The following is a 6,532-nucleotide window of genomic DNA, read 5'->3' on the forward strand; positions in this document are numbered from 1 at the left end:
AGAGGGGAACCTTTTGTGAGTGGAGCGCGTCTCCTACAAGAAGCTTGATTAGCCCATGGTGGGCTACCTGATCCGGAATGCCGTCCTTGAGCTTTGTAGCACACTCCGTCAAGGACTATAGTAGAAAGTAAGGAATGCTCAATCTCTGTTCTGCAGGAAGATCAATCCGGTGTCTTAGTTCACTGAGCAGCCGGAAGTGATATGCATACACAATGCTGTAACGACCCTCACAGGTAATATATTTCATGATTTGCAAACTGACTTCGTTCCATGGTGGCAACAGGCTTGTCCTTCTCACCCCATTTTTGTCCTCTGTGAATGATTCTTCAGGTGGGAAGAACTCTTTCTTGGCTTGCTGGCTTAGCTTTCGTTCTTCTTTATCCCACGGGAGACCCATAGGAAGCTCAGTGATTCTGCTGATAGACTCCGGGGTGATTTTGAAGCTTAGGCCTCTGAAATTGACTGTGGCCAGCACCTTGGATTTTGGCCTCAGGGCCTGCAAGAATTCCTCGGCCACTTCCTCATCGTACCCTTGCAACTTATCACAAAAAGACATCCACTGTGCTCGTGTAAAAAGCTCTACCACGGCCTGATTTCTCCTCAATTTTTCTGAATCTGTGGGTTCTCGCCTGATAAATCCACCCGGCATGATGCACAATTTTCTTAACCGGAGGTGGTGATGGTGGAGGAGTGTGAAGTTTCAGTGACAGAGTGCAGAACAATGCGTATAATCCACAAAATTTTACAACACAGTCTAACTACTTCAACAATCCTGTAGAATGACAGTATAAGTCTACAGACAGCAATTTCACCACTTTCTCTATACCCAGACAGAAACTGACAATTCTACCACCTTACATGACCATTTGCATGAGAAGTCCAGGGTTACCTTGTTACTCGGCCACCTTTTTTTACGTGAACACCCGCGTTCCTGTAGAAGACTGCGTTCCTGTAGACTGCGTTCCTGTAGAACTGTGTTCCTGTAGGAGCAGTGCGCAAATTTCCGGGAGGACTGCAATTGGACCGCGGTTGAGGTGCACTTCACCGGTGTTCTGGTAGCCAACAGCTCGGCGTATCAAGGTGCAGAGACGATCGGAATAACCACTCGAGTTCGAAGTGGTGGTTGATTGAATGCATGTCAAAATCTAGCCGATTAGATTTTGAATCGGCGCGATCCGTGGCGCGGGGGACAGCTCATCCCCCGCCGGACCGTTGAGCGACGTCATCAACCACTCACCGGCATATTCACTTGCTGCCGCATTCATTCCCACAGATCTGCCGCCGCCTTTTTCTGCTGAACTCATTCCCACGGATTCTCACGTGCGTGCTGCTGATTTTTTTGTGGCCGCCACCCGAACATTCAACTATACCATAACTCGCCGACGTGGCCAGTCTACTTGGCCATACGGCTGCTCAACCATTCACCTTTACGCCATGCAAACAAATCAAAGTAATATTCATGCGATTTGATGGAAGGAAGGGGTTAGACGCTTACCTGCGTGGCTGCACACGATTTTTCCAGTTTTTCGATGATGGTGAGCGGATCTACCTGCTGCATGCGCACTCGCACAGACCCGGAGGCTCATGGTTACAGGTTGCTGACGATGGAGGGAATGCTGTGGTTGCATGCGCTCGCATTACCTTGGAAATGGCGGTGTTGTGAACGGTATCCACTCCAGCAGGTTGAACTGTTACAGGATTCCCGCGGGTGTCTCGTACCAGTTCTTCTTCCTTGGGTGTATGCTACACGGCGGAGGATCTGGTCTTTCAATCCCGCTTCCGGAGCTTCTGATGCCTGTGGTGTAAGATCTCCGCGCTTGTTTATCTTTGAAAATGCCTTTCTTCGCAAGAACTCATTGATCTGTTTTGCTGGTGCAGGGGACTTGGATGCATGTTGACGAGGATGGTGGAGCAAGGTAACAGCGTCGTGCATGGGCCCAAAAGAGGCTTGCATGCGTCCACACCAACCTGTAGTCATCAGATCTGCTCATGAAATGCATTCTGGCCCGTTCTGAACCTCTACAGGAAGTTTCCTGTAGAAATACAGAGCTTCCTGTAGACAGGCAACTCCTCCTGTAGAAACTGGCACCTTCCTGTAGAAACTCTCACCTTCCTGTAGAAAATCTGTGTCTTCCTGTAGGGGACTCAATCTATAATGAAAGTGCATATACCTTGAAGAACATAAGCATTCTTGGAGGAGGTGCTGGTGAGGTGTCCTAGCTGCATGATAAGGACCTTTGACCTTGAGTTGAAAGGCTTCCTCTCCTCCATAGAACACCAGCAATCTGCATGCAAATAACTTATGGATCTTGTTTTTTTCTTTTGTTTTTTCTTTTTTCCTTTTTTTTTTGAAAGATAGCAGGGACGCCTCAAGGAGGTTTTCACCCATGCCATCTGCCCTGAGCGCCTCAGAGAGGTTTTCACTCAAGGATCTTTTTCAACTTTTTCCTTTTTTTTTTTTTTTTTAAAACAAAAGCAATAGGAGCGCCTCAATGAGGTTTTCACCCCTATTACCTGCCTTGGGCGCCTCGGAGAGGTTTTCACCCAAGGATCTTTATTTTTTTTTTCTTTTTTTTTTTTTTTCTTTTTTTTTTTTTTTTTTTCAGATCTTCTTTCAGGGTGTGCCAGAGGCAGAGGCAGAACCCTTCTCTATGACCAATACAGATTTCTCCATAGTTTTGATAAACTCTTGTCTTGAGAGAGGTCTCCTGTAGATCTTCAATCGATGCCCATTGACAAGCATGGGAATGGCTTCCTCATCAATGGTTCGAATGAGGACAGATCCATTGTCATGGCATTTCTCCACTGTATATGGTCCTAGCCATCTGGTTCTCAACTTCCCCTTGAAATCTTTGTATTTGGAATCATACAAAAAAGCCCAATCTCCCGGCTGAAATTGCTTGTCATGGAGATGTTGGTCATGCCACACCTTTCTCTGAAGTTGGACCACTTCTAAGTGAAGGAGGGCCTGCATGTGGTGCTCATCCAGTCCATTCAGCTGCAGTAGCCTTTCTTGTTGTGCATGGCTGAGATCTAGATCCAGCTGAGCTGCCATCCTCAAGGTGTTGTACTCAAACTCAATGGACAGCAAAGCTTTCTTCCCATAGACCAGCTCATAAGGTGTGAAGCCGGTGGTGGTCTTCCAAGTGGTGTTGTAAGCCCATGTGGCCTCAACCAGGTGATCTGCCCAATCTTTTCTGCTGCTGCTCACCACTTTGGTCAAGATCCCCTCTAATGCTCTATTGGTGACTTCCACCTGCCCATTTGCTTGAGGATGATAGGGAGTGGAAGTCCTATGCTTGATCTTGTGATGAGCCAGGAGATCTTCAACCAAGTTGGATGTGAACTGGCTCCCTTGATCGGTCACCAGCTCTCTTGGGTAGCCAAACTTGTAGAAGATGTTCTCTCTTAGGAACTCGGCCACTTTCTCTTATGTTGCTACTTTGATTGCTTTGGTCTCTACCCACTTTGTCAAATAGTCAGTACACACAATGATGTAGGATCTTTGCCTCGAAGAGGGATTGATTGGACCCACAAAGTCCATGCCCCACTTCTCAAATGGCTCAAGAGTCACTTGAGGTTGGAGAGGCATCTCATCACTTTGGGTCGGTTTCCCCATTCTTTGGCATTGGTCACACTGACTGACATATCTTCTGACATCTTGATGAAGTGTGGGCCAATAGTAGCCTGCCTGCAGGATCTTGAAGGCAGTTCTCTTTGCTGCAAAATGCCCTCCACAAGGCCCATCATGACAAGTGAGGAGGATATCAAAGACTTCCTCCTCCCTTACACAACGCCTTAAGATCTGATCGGGGCCAAGCTTGAACAGGTTGCCCCAATCCAAGTAAATGAGGCACTTTTTCTGATGATTCTGCTCTTCTCTTTTGAAGAGAGGTGCGGAGGGAACTAAGCCGAAACAAGGTAGTTTGCTATATCAGCAAACCATGGAGAGAGTACTGAGATAGCAAACAGATGCTCATCAGGCATCTGGTCATCCACCGTCCCATCTTCATCTGCAGACAAATCCAATCTAGACAAGAAGTCAGCAACAACATTTTCTCTACCTGGTTTATCAACAATGGTTAGATCAAACTGCTGCAATAAAAGTAACCATCTAATAATACGAGCATTCACATCTGGTTTATTCATCAAATATCTAATAGCAGCATGGTCAGTATGTACAAAGGTCTGGTAACCAGTAATATAATGTCGGAACTTGTTTAATGCATGGACCACAGCCAAGAATTCCTTCTCGGTTACAGTGTAATTCAACTCAGCTTTGGACAAGTTTTTGCTAACAAAGTAAATGGCATATGGAAGTTTCTGCTCAACTTGTCCTAAAGCTGCACCTATGGCTTTTTTCGAGGCATCAGTGTGGATGTGGAAAGGTAGGGCCCAGTTTGGACCTCTCAAGATTGGTGCTGACACCAACTTGTCCTTTAACTCATTCAAACTCTTCTGACAATCGTCAGTCCACTTAAACTCCACATATTTTGCCAACAGACCAAACAATGGCGAGGCTAGCTTGCTGAAATCTTTGATGAATCTCCGGTAGTATCCTGCTAATCCCAAGAAACTCCGGACATCCCTTACTTTTTGAGGAGGTGGAACCCTCTTGATGAGAGCAATTTTGTTAGGATCCACCTGCAATCCTTGGGAAGAAATGGTATGGCCTAGCACAGTCCCCTCAGTCATTAGGAATTCACATTTTTCAGGACTAAGGGACAAGTTCATCTCGGTGCATTTGGTTAGGACTTTCCCAAGGTTGGACAATGCTTCCCGGAAGTTGGCCCCATAAGGAGTAAAGTCATCCATGTATATTTCCACTGCATCATGGACCAACTCCGAGAAGATGCTCAAGACAGCTCTCTGAAAAGTAGCAGGAGCATTGCATAGCCCAAAGGGAAGGACTCGGTAGGCAAAGGTACCCCAAGGACAAGTGAAGGTGGTCTTATCTTGGTCTTCCGGGCTGATTTGGATTTGATTGTACCCGCTAAACCCATCCAGGAAAGAGAAGAACTTCTTTCCTGCCAGTCCATCCAACACTTGATCTATGAAAGGTAGAGGGAAATGGTCTTTCTTGGTAGCTTTGTTCAGCTCCCGGTAATCCACACAGATTCTCCACTTCCCATTCTTCTTGGGAACCAACACTAGAGGGGACACCCATTCACTATCTGAGATGGGGTAGATGAATCCGGCATCCAACAGTTTCTGCAATTCTTCCTTGACAATGTCCTTAAGAGCTGGATTCATTCTCCTCTAAGGTTGCCTAACCGGTTTAAAATCCTCTTTGATGTATATATGATGGGTACAGACCGAAAGATGGACCCCTTTCATTTCCTTATAGCTCCAAGCAAAAGCATCTAGGTGGTTGGCCAACAGACTACACAGCTCCTTTTCCTGGGAAGGAGATAAAGAGGAGTTGATCTTCAATGCTTTCTCAGGGCTGAACTCCACATTCTTAACTCTGGGAGTGACAGGGTTGGTTGTACAAAGATCCACTAAGGTGCTAGCTTGGGCATCCTCCACCAATTCCTCTAAGGGTAGTGCACTGGTAGGTGGATCCTGGATCAATGTCTCGATCAAGTCATCCTCGGTTAGGGGGTCTTTCCTAGTGGTATCTAAGGTGCACAGAGGTGCTGAGTACACCTCGTCTTCTTCTCCTTCTTCCAACCAGAGTGGTAAATCATGCTCTAAAGAAGGTTAGGCAGGAGGGTATAGGACTAGCTGCTTGGACATGGGACCATTTTTGATGGTCATGTTTCCTGCCCGACAACTTATGTAAGCATCTGCAGTAGCTAACCAAGGCCTTCCCAAAATGAGAGGATATCCAGTAAGCTTGGCCTTTGGTTGCAGAACCAGGAAGTCTGCAGGGTATTCCCAAGAATCAATGGAGACCATGACATCCTCCACAATCCCTTCGGGAGTCACGGTGGAGCGATCTGCTAATTGCAGTACTGTCGAGGTCTTTCTCAAGCAACCCTAAAGATTGAGTTTAAGCATGGTATCCCTGGTCATCACATTGATGGCCGCCCCCAGATCAATCAAGGTGTGGGGGATAATGGTGCCATTGATGTGAACATCTACTACAGGACTTCCAGGATCTAGGTACTTTGGGCAGATGACTTGCCCTAGCATAAGGTCAGACAGTTGTCCTATGACATTGATAGTTGAGGCATCTTTCTTCCGTCTGCCTGGGTGTTTGAAACACTTCTCCTTAACCAGCTTGTTATATATTGGCACATCCTTGATGGCTTGGAGAAGTGGGATTTTTACACACAACTGCTTGAGCTCACCCAAAAGCTCATCTTCTTCTGGGTTAGGTTGTGTGGTGGCTGTTAGTCTCTCAGGAAAGGGTGGAATAGGCTTTGGTTCACTCTCCTGATGGTCTTCCTCATCCTCTGGGGGAGGAGGCTGGCGATCTGGAAGAGTCTTTCCAGATCTAAGATTGATCTCCTGGATCTCCACAGCATAGGTAGGGCATGAGGTTTCCCCAGTGTATACCTGCTGGGCCTGTCTATTGTTGGGGTTC

The sequence above is a fragment of the Pinus tabuliformis genome, chromosome 7 (genome assembly GCF_031772625.1).
Source record: "Pinus tabuliformis cultivar Carrire ecotype Pingquan chromosome 7, CPIR1, whole genome shotgun sequence".
NCBI lineage: Eukaryota > Viridiplantae > Streptophyta > Pinopsida > Pinales > Pinaceae > Pinus > Pinus tabuliformis.